This window comes from Megascapheus bottae, chromosome 9 (assembly GCF_031878675.1).
Source record: "Megascapheus bottae isolate mThoBot1 chromosome 9, mThoBot2.hap1, whole genome shotgun sequence".
Classification (NCBI taxonomy): domain Eukaryota; kingdom Metazoa; phylum Chordata; class Mammalia; order Rodentia; family Geomyidae; genus Megascapheus; species Megascapheus bottae.
Window position 1 is genome coordinate 63204894 of NC_143517.1, and position 15344 is coordinate 63220237.

Genomic DNA, 15344 nt, shown 5'->3' on the forward strand with positions numbered 1-15344 from the left:
TGAAAACGGGGGCTAAAGGGTTACAGAAAATCATAGAGGAAAATATTTTCAAAAATAAAACCAAGTTCTCATCCTTGTCTCGAGGACTGACTTGGGTCCTCCTTTTGTTACCTTGGTTCCTGCTGGTACGCATGCCATCAAGGTGTTTTCTTTAATACTTAAAGGCCTATGAGGAGGTTGTGTGTGTGTGTGTGTGTGTGTGTGTGTGTGTGTGTGTGTGTGTGTTTCTTTTGTGATACTTGTGAGATGAATAGAATTCTTACCTTTTTTTTTAAACAAATGGATATTGTAATCCTGAAAACCAATAGAAGAGATAATTGTGATGGAAGAAAAAGAAAAAAAATAAAGGAGACAAAGCAAGAAAGAGGGAAAGAAAAGGGGAATAGAAATAAGGAGAGAGAACAAGTAGATAAGATGGGAAGGATCAAAAGAAGGCCCTGGATACTTTGGAAATGATTTCCGGTGAGTGGCCTTCTGTGACAGTCAGCCTCAGTGGTAGCCCCAGAGCTACCTCCTGAAGTGTTTGTGTCCTATGGCGTCACTCTCCATGTTGAATCAGGGATGGCTGAGAACCAGCAGAATGTGGGAGGAGTAGCAGTATGTGATCTCTGCAGTTAAGTCACAAAATACATTTTACAGATAAAATGAGAAGTTAATTGAAGAAAAAATTTAAAAAAATGCATTGTGACTGTCGCATAGTCTCAGACTTTGGATAGAAAATAGCTGCCATGTTGGAAGGGCACTCAAGCAGCCCAATGGAAAGCCCATATGAAGTGACAACTTGTTAGTTCCAGCTTGCTGACCTTGTGAATAAAGCTCCATGCTTTCTTATAGATAACTGGAATTCCACCTGCTATTTCATGGCACTGACCTGAGAAAATTCTAGCTATAACTAACTGATCAAGCTGATTCTTCATTATTCCTGATCTACAGAGAAATAATAAATGATTATTACTTTTGTAAGTCATTGTAAGCTAGCATGTTGTTACCTAGCATTAGGTTCTTATTAAGCTTGCATGTCCTTAGTAAAGAACTTGTGGTCTCCAAGGCATCAGGCTACAATGGAAATGTTTAGAAATTGAATGTTTTCTGTGGCTGGCATTATTGTTCTATTTCATAGCCCCAGTTGTTGTCCATTTAGTATAAATTTCTCTTGGGCTCTGAGACATGAACATTTAGTTTTGTTTTTCAGTATTGCTAACCTTTAATTCCCTCGAGTCTAATTTCATAAGTAATTCAGTGGGAACATGGATTATGATAATGAATCAAGTTTACTTATCTTGTTGTCCTCTTAAACAGAAAATACAAAATTTACACCATCTCTAGGTCTTTGATTATGTATTCCATGAGTACACATTTCTGATTTCCATATCTCTAAAATACATTTTCCTGCTGTTCTTTCATTGTATTTATTATTTATAAGTGCCACTGTATTGTTTTATCATGTGATATAAAATAGGCTTAACGTTTAGATTTAGAAATATTGGAGAAAATAAATGGAAATAAAAGTTGTAATGTTTTCTTTTCCTTTCTCCATGGTTAACTTAGGTATACTTGGTAAATATTCTTCTCTTCTCATTTTGGAGCACACTGGTTAACTTTTTATATTCTTGTGTTATTTGCACATTCTTTAAGGACAGATATTTTGCATTCTTTATTGTGTTCAAGATTATACGATGACTATTTGTGTTTCTTCAAAGAAAGGATGAATGAAAACATGATTGAATGGGGAAGTAACATTTATGTTTCAGCATGTTACTAATCTAAAAGAACAAAAATTGATTAGATGTAGGGCTGGGAGAGTGGCCTAGTGGTAGAGTGCTTGCCTAGCATGCACAAAGCCCTGGATTTGATTCCTCAGTACCACATACAGAAAAAGGTGGAAGTGGTGCTGTGGCTCAAGAGGTAGAGCACTAGCCTTGAGAAAGCCCAAGGACAGTGCCCAGACCCTGAGCTCAAACCCCAGTACTGGCAAAGAAAAATTGCTAAGATGTAGTAAGTACATGAAGCTTAGATTGATTATCTTCTGCTTCTCAGTAGTTAGGATTTAAATCTGAGCGTGTCTGGTTCTAAAACTATGTATTAGTATCCTCCGAATTGTAGAACCATTCTTATCACCTGCAGGAACTTCCTCTGTTATAAATACACTGTTAGAGAAGGGTCCTGGATTTATGTCAAGACAAATTGTATTGCTTCCCCGGCTCGCTGTGCCCATACAGGGATGTATGTAGGTACTTGTATTATATGTCTATGGAAATGTTTGCTTCTTTTCCTTCAAGCTTTCTTCTAGGCCTGGTTTCTGTCAAACAGCTACTCTAGTGAAAACTTTTTCTAGCAAAAACACACATGTGGGAGGATTGGTTGGCTCTTAACTAGCTTGTCTCACTGGGACTCAGACTGTCTGGATATCTGTCTCCTTATATTTCCTGGAGCTGGGGAACTGTGGCAGATCTGATTATAACCTGCTTGTCAGGTCTATTTGTTCACCTAGCCATCTCTCTTCCTTGTCAGTTGACTTGGCTTTTCATTCTCATTTAGGCTTCTGAGCTATCTAGTGAGTTAGAATCAGTGTGGATATTTCTCTCCATAAGTCCATTGGCCTTCTTGGCCTGGGGATGTGCAAGCATCTGGAAACTGGAGAAAGACAGTGATGGAAGCAGAGTAGATAGCTTTGCTCTGTGTGCCCACACATTCTGGATTTATGGGAGGATATACTAAGTTGAATTTAATATTTTAGCTGTATTTTTGGCCTCTTAATTTTATATTTGTTGCTAGATCTTGATCAAGACAGCTTGTTTGGCCCAGTTCTCGAGTACTTATTCAGAAACATACAACTAATAAATAGTGTTATAGAGGAAATGTTTTTTTTGCCACCCTTATCTTTAAATACTGGCATGAAAAATCTTATGTCTGTAGATTTCAGTGGTTTAAAATAAGGCATTCATTTGTCGCTGATGCTTGCTTCTCCTTTATGGGGGTTCTGCCTTACTCAGGGACCATGGAGATAGAGAGACATCCACTTGCCAGTGGCCATGGTAGAAGAAAAGAGAAACAATGAGGAGACTTTGAAACCACCACCAACATGAATGTTACCCATGGTGCCAAAATTACTTTTCATATTTCAGTGGCTACAGCTCCAAGTGGCAGGATTGTCTTCAACAGGAATAATGAAGTTGACGAATGTGTATCCAGAAGGCAAAAGAAACATTGTAGCACTATTAACATTACTAAATCATTTTCTGGTTATGAAGTACACACACACACACACACACACACACACACACACACACACACACACAGTGAAATCAGAAACCAACTGTGGTAGGAAGAATAACAACCTCCAAAGTATGTTCATGTTTTAATCCCTGGAACATGTGATTATACACTTTGCAGATTTGATTTGTTTAAGGTAAGGAGAGTGTTGGGTTAGCTGGATAGACCCAATGTAGTCACAGGAGTTCTCTTAGCAAAGGAGGCAGAAACAACAGAGTCAGAGAAGCAATGTGAGAAGGGGAGAAGCGACTGGAGGAATGTGAAGAGGGCCATGTGCCAAGGAGCATAGCTACCTTTTCAGATCTGGAAGAGACAAGCAAGGAATTGTCATCTAGGGTTTTCATGACAACCCAGTTCTACCAGAATTTCTATTTAATTTAATGAGACTTTTGACTATGAGACTTTAAACTAATAGATTTGTAGCATTTAGTCACATTTAGTGTAATCACATTTAGGGTGATTCTTTGTAATAACAATAAAAGGAAACCAATATATTCATATTACCCTTAAAGCCAGGGCATAACACTGGAGCCAGTATCTGTTTATCAGAAGAAATGACTTGAAACTTGGATGCACACATGGGACATCATGAAGAATGGGATGAGACTTGTAATCCATGACAGTGGTGGTGATGGAAAGACATCCAGCTTTGCAGGAAAGTGCGGATGTGGGTCTCAGCAGTGGCAGATGTGCTATAAGTCAGGTACCTATGCCCAGCAGCAATAAAAACAGGTCTCCATCAGAGCAGTCAGTGAAGTAATTAGGTTTCTTACAGGATAAACAGCCTTCTAGCCTGGTTTTATGGCTCTCTCTGCTCTTCTTCAATCTCTGAAATTTCCTTTAATAAAAGACTGGATAGATTCCATTGTTTGCAACAGAGAACCCTGAAAGATGTGTTTTGTTATCATTTTTCCCCTTTTTCATATATTTTTTATTGTAATTAGTAGAAGGGTTACATTATATTCACCGGATAGAAGGTGCATTACTTCACATACATTGATACCCTTTCTCATGTCTTAGTCCCCATTTCCTTCCCCCCACCCCTCCCATCATTTTGTTTTCTTCCCTTCCCAATCCGACTTCAAATAACCAAATATGCATATAAACAGTATATCAAATAACTAGGTGAAATACTATAACAATATGAGATAACCAAGGGACAGCAAAAGAGATGAGAGATAACATAGTAAATTAAGGACAACAATCACTCATTATATGGCTTTTGTTTCTATATCCTGGAGGTCCTTTCATTTAGTATCATACTATATGGCCTTATGTATCTAGGTTTTTCATGTTTATTTTTGGTGGATTTACTCAGCAAGTTTTCTATAGGGCCTTACTGAGATTTCTGGAAGGCTCCTATCACCTGGAACTCAACCAGGAGTCCAGTTGTGGCTGCCCAATTAGGGAGCCTAAATAACTGGTATTTTGCTTCACTGGAGCTTAGTGGGGTTTTCAAGTGACTCTTAGTTCTCTCTACATGGTTGCCTGGGCTGCCTCATGACATGGCAATGGGGTTTCTAGAATGAGTTATGAGGCAGACAAAGCAAAACTGCCAGGCAAAAATAAAGAATGGTCCTAAAACTGGTGAAATAACAGCTTTGTTTTAATCTGTTCATGGAAAGGACTCCATAAGACAGAGAGTTTAAGTAAAAGTGATATAATCACATTTCTGTAAAAGGATTAGAATAGTTAGTGAGTAATACAACTCAATTTGCTTTCTTTGTTTACATTTAGTCATTTTCTTTTTATTCCATTTGAGACACATTTGGATTATTTACTCTTAACAATATAAACAACCCACATTTGGCATATGTTACCCTCTACACTACTATCCTTTCAGTACTATCATGATTTCTGTTTCAGAGCACGATGTAGAGTTCATGAGATTCGGTGCTATTCTCTTTTATATCAGTGTTCCAGTCTCTTGCTGTAGAAGTCAGATTTCTAGCGGCATAAAACAGTGAACATCCAGCCCTTTTGTCAGGGCCTTTGCCACCAAACTTTTGGCAAACCAGCTTTCCTACTCTGTGACATTTGTCTTGGGACAGTATTTGTCCCTGATGGTTTTCAGGAGAAAATCAAGTATCTCTGACGTACTGTGTTTTGTCATATAGAGGATCTGGAATGGGGCTTGAATTTCCAACATGATTCTGGAGCATAACAATACTCTAACTGTGAGGAAAAACAGCTTTATGATCTAAACTGAATATTGATGGGCTCTCCAGAAAGTCTGATTGTATTGAACAGATTAATTGCGTAAGGAACAGATGCTTCATGCTTGAGATTCACAAATGAAAATTGCTTGAGTTTGCTGTCCTTAGTATCAGAGAATTTTCATCTTTGTGGCTGGTCCAGTTTTGTGGAGCTGCTCAAGGGAACTCTTTTATTGTTTGACCTTCAAAGAGGGCATACCACTGGCCTGATCTTAATGTCAGTTTGAACAACTAGTCCTCCAAGTTTTCTCTCCCCTAAAGTAAGTTTAGCGTCTAGGCTGACTTCTACTTGCTGTTGCCGCCGCTGCCATTGCCTCCTTCTCCTCCTCTCCTCCTCCTCCTCCTCCTCCTCCTCCTCCTCCTCCTCCTCCTCTTCCTTCTCCTCCTCCTCCTCCTCTGCTTTCTCTTTCTCCCCTTCCTCCTCTTCCTCCTCTTCTTCCTTCTCTTCCTCACCTTCCTCCTCCTCTTCCTTCTCTTTCTCTTCCTCCTCCTCTTTCACTTCTTCTTCTTCCTCCTTTTCTTCTTCCTCCTCTTCCCCTTCCTCCTCCTCTTCCTCTTCCTTTTCTTCCTCCACTTCCTCCTCCCCTTCCTCCTCTTCTTCCTTCTCCTCTTTCTCCTCCTCTTCCTCCTCCTCTTTCATCTCTTCCTCCTCCTCCTCCTTTTCCTCCTCCTCCTCTTCCCCCTCCTTCTCCTCCCCCCTCCTCTTCCTTTACTTTGTTGTTCAGGCTGAACATCTGATCCTTCTGCCCTAGTCTCCTAATAGCTGAGAGTACAGGTGTGAGTCACTTGTCTTGCTGTCTTGACATCTTCAGTCACTGTAGGTCCTAATGTCTTAAGCAAGGAGCAAGTTCTTACTTTGTGGTGGCCCCATCTTAACACTCCCCACCTCAACACACACACACACACACACAAGGCTTGGGCTCTCTGAGTAAGACCTTCTCCTCTTGAGGATAAATTTCTGGTCTGAAAGTGCCAGAGACGCAGATTATGATTTGGTGATATCATCATGCCACTGCCGGTGTGCCAGGAGGGCCCTCATAGGAAAAGATTCAGGAGCAACTTACAACTGCTAACAGAGAGTTACCTTTGTGGGAATGGAGCTGCTGCCCTGCAGACCTGTGACAGAGTACTTGATTTCATTACAGATCAGGACACAAAGGCAAGAGAGAGGTGTCATCCCAGGAACTGGGTATAGAATTGATATAGGGAGACAGAATCCCCAGAGGGGATTAAGATGCTGAAGACTCCTCCTGGAGGAGAGAAAGCCTGGAGAAGTGGTGACATGTCAGGTATTCCCATCATCAAATTTCATTCATTTCATCAAGTATCTCTTAAGCTTTAGCAGCATGCTAGGGTCTCTGCTGAGAACTGGGTTTACAAGGAGATGTTCCTTCATGAAGCTGAGGATGTGGCAGGGACAATGAGGGTGTAATGCAGTTTCACTGTCTCCGTCAGGCCTGGCAAAAACCATATAATCAACAGTAGAGGGCTTGAAGGAATTCTTTTTTTTTTTTTTTTTTTGTGGGTCATAGGGCTTGAATTCGGCCTGGCCTTGTCCCTGAGGTCTTCAGCTCAAGGCTACTACCCTACCCTTGAGCCAAGCCCCACTTCCTGTTTTCTAGAGGTTAATTGGAGATAAGAGTCTCAGGTCCTTATGTGCCCCAACTGGCTTTGAACTTTGATCCTCAGATCTCAGCCACTTGTATAGCTAGGATTACAAGAATGAGCCACCACACCCAGCTGAAGATATTCTTAAGAGTGAGTGGGTCTTATCCCCAGAGGGCACGCAATTATTTTTATGATGTATTGCTGTAGGGCATGGAAATGAACATTTGAAACCTTTCCTGTGTCTACAGGCGGGAATGCAATTTGTATTCCTGAAGGGACAAAGGTTTCAGAGAAGCACATCTGTGCTTTCTCCACATCTGCAATTCCCAGGGAAGGAAAAAGATTGAGAACTGATGGATGGATTTAGAGGAGAGAATTGATGTTCATAGATCCTGATTTGAATTGGAACCAATTCATTAACCAAAGGTCCAGGAAGTGAAGTGACTTGACTTCTTTTGTTTCTCTTGCAAGTGACAGATGAGAAAGGCAGCTACACAGTGACATCTTCTAGATGATTATCTGTATGCACAAAGAAGGCAAAGGCTGGTACTCAGCTGTGGGTTTAGATCCAGTGTAGGCCAGGAGATGAGCAGGAGAGTTGAACCAGGAGGGTTTTGAGGGACTTGGGGAATGGTCCCGCTGGGAGTATGAGGGGAAGGACTGTGATGTTGAGTGCACATTCCCAAATTGTTCATGAAGGAAAAGAAATGGTATTTGTAGCTTCAGAAGGAAGTTCAGCATGCTTCAGTTTGGGAATTGAAGGGGTCATAATGCTGATTTGGGGTCTTTGGGAAGAATATCTCACTCAGTAACTAACAGAATTTACCAAGTGGTATGCCTAACTTGTCCGTGGATTTTAATAAACCCATGTAATTTCATGAACTGAGAGTTAGCTACATTTTTTTTCCCTTTAAAACAGAATGAATCAGGATCCCTTGGTCACACTTTCCCCGCCCCCTACCCCGCTCTCCCCCGTACCAGGCTTGAACTTAATCTCAACATCTGTTGAGATTTTTTCTCTCAAGGCTAGTACAGTATCACGTGAGCCATTTCTCCATTTCCAGCATTTTTTGTGGTTAATTGCAGATGAGAGTCTCAGGGGCAGGAACTGTATTGGCTGGCTTCCACCCAAGATTCTCAGAGTTCAACCTGTGGAGTAGCTAAGATTACAAGCATGAGCCATTGACACCCGTTTTTTCCCCCTGAACTTCAAAAGGTGTTATAAGGGGGTTACAATTTATAATGTCCATTACAATTATGATGTCCAGTGCGTCTCCATCAGGATTATCACTTCTGTCATTATCCCCTGCCTTATCTATCCCCTTCCCCCAGGCTTATTTCACATTTTCCACTGTCTTTATTACATAGGAGATATATTCAGTATTCTGGCTGTTTTTTTCCCCCCTGGTCTCTTTTCAATTCATTTCTTCCTCTCCTATTAGCCCTTTTCCCTTACAATCTCATTTCAGCTTCCCCGTATGCATTTTGTTCAACTGTTTGTTAATTGTTTGAAAGGCTTACTCAGTGCAGGTTCCATGTTCTTAATGGGCAATAATCTCTTAGAGCTGAGAGGCGATCACCCCCTTTCCTAGGGGCAGGGGCTCTGGGCTCCCCATTTGCTGCTGATCCCATAGGTCCATCTGCTCAGCTTCTGCTTGGATCCAGTAGTCACTTGAAATTGCAGCCCCGCTTTCTACCTGGCATGTCAGATTTAAATACTGGATGCTTTTGAGATGGTTATCCATACTACTGAGGTATAATTGAAAAATGAAAATAATGCAAATTCAAGATATACCATGTGGGGCCAGGAGTTTGGCCTAGTTGTAGAGTACTTGCCTTGCATGCCTGAAGACCTGGGTTTGATTCCTTGGTACCACATGCATAGGAAAAAGCCAGCAATGGTGCTGAGTCTCAAGTGGTAAAGCTCTAGCCTTGAGAAAGTCCAAGGACAGTGCTCAGGCCTGAGCCCAAGCCCATGACTGGCAAAAAAAAGGTATACCATGTGATAGTTTGACATGTACATTCATTATCTAAAGATTGCCATAAATTGTAAATTCACCATCCATAGTTACCACTGTGTGCGTGCATGTGTGCGTGTGTGCGTGTGTGCGTGTGTGCGTGCGTGTGTGTGTGTGTGTGTGTGTGTGTGTGAAAGGGAGAGAGAGAGAGAGAAAAAGATCCAATCTTTTCTCTTGGCAAATTTCAAGTAGACAATGCAAAATTACAATTACCATGCCATCCATTAGCTCCTCAGAACACATTCATCGTTTAACTGGAAGCTAGTGCATTTTAGCTAACATTTCCTCATTTCTTTTGAGATTTCTTTTATTTACATTTTATTTTATTGTCAGGTTCATGTATAGAGCAGTTACAGTTACGTTCATCAGGTAGTAGGTATATGACTTTTCACATCTTGATAGCCCTTCTCATGTTTTTGTCACCCTTTCCCTCCCCTACCCCCCTGCAATCATCTTGTTTTCCCCCTTCCCTTCCCTATTTCAAATAAATGAATAAGTATACATACAATATACCAGATGAGAGAGGCTGTGTACTTTGAACATCTGATACACTGACAAGTGGCTCCCAGGTTTCCTAAGATGTTTGAAAAGCAAACTAGGTCCTGCCTGGGCATGCCATAGTTTAGGAAGCCACCATTTTACCTTGCTAAGCATGACCTCTCCCTCCTTTGGTTTTTCCTGTCAGCTTTTCTTCCCTCACCCTTCCTACACCTGCATCTGTCCGTCCATCTCTCCTGTCCTAGAGAGGGCTGAGGTCTGGAGCCTGTGAGTGAGGCAGGCCTTGCTGCTCGGCTAGGAAGTGCATAGGCTGCCTCTCAGTTCCCTGAACGATGCTGGGCTTTCATCTCACCTCGTTTCCCCACTAGCTTCCATTTGCCAGTCAGTTATAAATAGCTCAAAGAAGATTTTATTTCCAGCTTCGAAGTGACATGTGCTGTCAACAACACCACAAAACACTTCATTGATGTTTTTAAGGGGGTGAAGAAGAGGAAATAAAATTGCTTATTTGCCCAAAGCAATGTTGGAGTGAACTAAAATTCATTGGCTTTCTTTCTGTGGGAATCTTTGCCTTTCTAAGAGAATGATTTCTCAAATTTGGAATACAGGTGGCCTTCAGGCTGAAGGGCCAGTCTAACTTGGATTAATTCAGGCAATGTGAGCGTTCCAGCAGCTCCCTGTCTCCATCCCGGGGAAGAGTCTAGGAGCAAGGGTGGCTAGGAAGGGGAAGCCATTCCTCACAACATTGGGACCTTGTCTGAAAAGGGAAGGTGATTCTGTTCCTGTCTTGCTGTAGATCACGACTGAGGCAGGGAGGAGCGGACACCCGAGTGTTGGAGGGAGGAATGCTTAAACCATGTCACTAGAGGAAAATCCCATTTGGTCCTGCGACCAGAGAGAAGGAGGTATGATAGACACTGAGGAAGGGCTGGGGACATTATCCTAGGATTCATTCAGTGGACCTGGTTGGGGGGCATGCACAACACAGAAAAGGGAAGGCAAAATAACCTGTCATGCTCACCAAACTCTGGGCATCTGCCCAAAGCAGAATTTTGACAAGCCAGGCAGGCTGTGTCCTTGTTTGTGGCCTAAATATTGTCCTTTCTCCCTTCCCATTTTTTTTTTTTTTTTGCGTCCAGACCTGGGGCTCGAATTCAGGCCCTGGGCTTTGTCCCTGAGTCTTTCTGTACTCAAGGCTAGGCTCTACCATTTGAGCCACAGAGCCACTTCCAGCCCATTCTGAGTAGTTTATTGAAGATAAAAGTCTCGTGGACTATCTATCTGCCTGGGCTGGCTTTGAACTGTGATCCTCAGATCTCAGCTTCCTGAGTAGCTAGGATTACAGGCACTGGTGCCAGCTAATGTCCTTGCTTTCTTACCCTACTTTCCTGGGGAAGCCAACTCACAGAGCCCTGTGAGGATCATGAGCAGTTCACTGCCACTGACTTTTGAACTAGGAGTTGTTATTGCACTGGTTTCATAGATTAGAAAACTTGCTGGAGACTAGGCAGTAGTAAGGCTGGGGCTGACATTATGGCCCCAGTGTTTATCTCCCCGAATTCAGCCTTATTATCTCAGTGAGCTCCCTACCTTGGAATAGGGAACAGCTTCAGTTCCTAGAAGAAAAACAGCCAAGAAGTGTGGGTGGGTGGGGTGGGGATGAAGAGGGAGCAGGAGGGAGAGAGGGAGGGAGGGAAGGAGGGAGGGAGGGAGGAAGGGAGGGAGGGAGGGAGGGAGAGAGAGAGAGAGAGAGAGAGAGAGAGAGAGAGAGAGAGAGAGAGAGAGAGAGAGAGAGAGACTCTAGCACTTATCACTTTGAATCGTTTTCCTCCTTAGAGAGGTGGACAGGGTAGGAGCAGAGGGGGACTGGAATTTAGCAGCAGTTGTTATTTCTTTTTATTTTTTAAATTATATTTTATTGCCAGGGTAATGTATAGAGGGGTTACAGTTACATTCATCAGGTAGTGGGTATATTACTTCTTTTTTTCATATATTTTTATTGTAATTAATAGAAGGGTTACATTATATTCACCAAATAGAAGGTACATTACTTCACAAATATTGATACCCTTTCTCATGTCCTGTTTCCCATTTACCTCCCCACCACCCCCTCACAACTTGATTTCCCCCTTCTCTCTCCTATTTCAAACAACCAATTAAGCATATATAAAATATATCAGATAACAAGGTGAAATATTGTAACAATATGAGATAACCAAGGGACAGTAAAAGAGATGGGAGATAACATAGTACATCAAGGACAACAATCACTCATTATATGGCTTTTGTTTCTATATCCTGGAGGTCCTTACATTTAGCGTCATACTAGCAGTTGTTATTTCTAGTCCCCACATCGCCCTGCCCTTCCATTAGAAATCCTTGGTAGCAAACCTGGGTTGAGGGAATGGAAAGGAAGAAAACTTACTAAGCTCTTAATATATGTGGGATATTGTGCAAGCCTTTCTCTTGGCCTGACTATTTTCTCCTCTCTGGAGGGCTAGGAGGAGGGTCCATTTTTCTGATGAGGAATCTAAACCGTAGTTTCAGATTAGATTTCCCACAGCATTGGTGTATAAGCTCCCAGGGACAGTTACCTTACTGCATTGTATCATTCTCTTATCCCTGGTGGCTCAGGGCCTGACCCCTAACAATGCACAGTGGAACAAATGCAAGAAGCAACTTGTCCAACATCAAAATGAAGTCTAAACTGAGATCTGTTTGACTGCATGGAAAAGAATAAACCAGATGCATCCATGATACTGGCTTCTCAAGGTGCTGAGAATCATTAGCTGGGATGGCGCTAATGAGGGCATCCTGGGAACCTGCTTCTGTTCTCAATGGAGCTGGCATGAATTATTCAGTTCAACTCAATGTGTGGCCATTGGATGTCAGCCGTGAGCCCAGAACTGAGTAAACACCAATGAAATGGAAGTCAGATACTGTCTCAGCTTTTGAGACCTGCCTGCTGTAGAGGGGAGTATTCTCTTTTGTGGGTCTCAGCATTCCCACTCAGTAGTTGTGTCAGTCTGTTCCTGAAGCTGCAACTGAATGCCTGGACCAGGTGATTTATAAACCAGTTCATGGCTCACCATGTAGAGGGCTGGGAAAGCCATGATGCAAACATTGGCAGATGTGGTGTCTGTGAGGGTATGGGACTCCTTGTCACTGTTTCCTTGCACCATCCCACCTGGCCGAAGAGCAGGAGGGGACAAAAGGCCGTGGTCCTCATGGGGCAGAAGAGATGGAGGGGCCAGGGACAAATGACCCGTCACTCTTCCTTTACAAAGTCATTATGTTCCAGACTTAACCACTTGGGGAAAGCCTTGCTTCGTCATAAAACCATTATCAAGTTGCAACCTGGACATTTTGGAGGGACACATTATAGACCATACTACCATCTGTGTGACTTTGGTCAAGTTACTTCTCAGTGCCTTGGTTTTGTCATCTATAAGTAGGGATTTTAAAAGGCACCCATTGGATTAAGATATTTTGGGTTTTAAATGATGGAATATTTCAGAAAATACTTAGAATGCCGTCAGGACTAAGTAAGCAATAATGAATGGTTAGGTTAGATTTGATTGCCAGCAGGTATAGGCAGGTAAGAGGGTCTGTCTGTCACTGAAGCCAGCACAGACAAAGTCCTGAGAAGACAGGGTTTCAGCACAAATAGTGATGCTTTCACTTAAGTACCTGGATCCAACAAAGTCTCCAGGATTTCCTGCTTAAGCCAGTTAGAAGATGAATTTCTGTGACTTGCAACAAAAAGAGTTTGTTACAATATTTCCCTGCAGAAAAACCAATGGTCAATACCGCATTGGAACTTTATTTTAATATATATTATCTTTAAGTAGTTGTACCAAGGAATCACCATTTAATAAAGCAATTTATGAATGTAATGCATCCTGATCAATGGCACCCTTTTCATCATCGTCACTCATCTGTCCCAGCCTTCTGGCCTTCCCTTACTTTTCTTGACTGCATTCTCCCCCACTTCTCTTCTTCACTCATCTGCCCTTCTTCCCTTCACCACACCACACCCTTTTCACGTATCCGCTTCCTGGTGTTTATTCTGTTGAACTTGACTTTGGCTTTCTAAGGAACTATACTATTTGAATTCTCTCTTAATCTATCATATTTCAGTAAGTACATTTGTATATACTTGCATACCTCCCAATATAGTTGTTATATGATTATACACTAATTCTAGGTTCTGTATATGAGGGAAAACATGCATCTGTTGCCTCTCTGGGTCTGACTTACTTCCTTAACATTAGAACTTTTTATGATGCTCCTCTGTCTTCAGGCTTAAGTTCAAATTCCCTCACTAAGCAGCCAGTATTCATGGCTGGACCCTTGCCTAACTCATGGCCTTGTCTCCTGGCATCTGCTTGTTCTCTACTCTCCAGCCTTTTCACACTTGCTGTGCTCTAGCCTCTTGCACACTTGGCCATGGTGGCTTCGCACACATGGTTTTGCTCCCAGGAGTCCTCACCAGTCGCCTCCTCCAGGTGCTGTGGCTTTGAGAAGCTCTCTTTAGTGACCTGAGACTGTGCTAAATTCTGACTTTGTGTTGCTCAATAAGCACTCACTCGACCAATGCTGTCCTCTACTGCAAGTGTTGCTTTCACCAATTCCTCGCCTTCTTTCCCCAGACCATTTGGCTATGAGTGAGACAACTTTGAATCCCCAGAGCCTGGCACAGTGCCTGCTCAGTATACAGTCATGGGATGCGTACAAACACGAGACGAGATGGCAGACAGGTACAAACCACCAGATCAACACACTGAGATCTCATAGTGGGGTTTGCTTCTAAGTCAAGCCTTTTCAGTGCCGCAGGAGGTTAACTGTGCAGAGAGGCTGCAGAGGAGCTTAATGTTGAGCAACCCATGGTGGCTGGCTTGGCTTTGTCATTGACAATGCAGCAAACTTTCAACCTGACGGGTGTTTGATTTAATAAAACCCACTAAGCTCATATCAATTGTGACATGCCCAGGGAATAGATTGCAAATTAAAGAGATGGAAACTCCATTCTGGTGAAGCTAAGATTTAAAAGGCCTTCGTCACCCTTATTTATAGAGTCTGGATTTCCCTTTAACCCTTGGGTGAGAATGGGGCCACTTGCTAGTCCTAAATACTAATGAATTTTGGGTTGTGTCTTGGCTCCTGGCATCAAGTGCCTAATAAATGTTCCCACCTTTCTACAGGGAAATTGTTCTCTGCTAATTGCTGTCAGCATCCATCAGGATCACAGAGCACAGTTTCCCAGCAGGAAGTCCTTGGGGCCAAGCTCTGACACCAGACTAGAATCTCCTTGGGAGGCTGAGCTATACTAGAGGCTGGCCCTGCAAGGAGCCTGGACCAGTAGCTTTCAAGCTGTTGTCCCTTTGAGTTCCAGGGCTCTGGGCATGTCCTAAGCTGCAGGTTGGTGCTCCCAAGGAATAGAGCTAGGGGCATGGATTCGAGCAGCTGTTTAATTTAACCACCCCAGTCACATGGACTCTAAAGGTTTTGTCAAAGAAGTTTTGCTGATGCCAAAGGAAAGGTTTGAAAACTACAGATTGAATCCAATCCTTACCTTTAATCGGTGGTAGATACAGCTTGGGGGTTTGGGGGAGGAAGTAAGAAGGAAGGGGCTTCTGGATTGTGCAAGCAGCCCTTCCTTTCCCTTCCCTTCCCTTCCCTTCCCTTCCCTTCCCTTCCCTTCCCTTCCCTTCCCTTCCCTTCCCTTCCC

The 15344-nt window shown here is 42.6% G+C and overlaps 1 long non-coding RNA gene across 6 annotated transcripts in view; it reads left to right on the forward strand.

The window, feature by feature from the left end:
• Positions 1-15344, forward strand: part of LOC150059280 (uncharacterized) — a 205066-nt gene that overhangs the window by 80632 nt on the left and 109090 nt on the right. Inside the window, exon 1 of one of the 6 annotated variants that reach the window (XR_016536635.1) lies at positions 10453-10518. The exons of the other annotated variants lie outside the window; for them this stretch is intronic. This is a non-coding gene — a long non-coding RNA (uncharacterized LOC150059280). Of the gene's footprint in view, positions 1-10452; positions 10519-15344 lie in introns of those variants that run through there. 6 annotated transcript variants of the gene reach the window in all.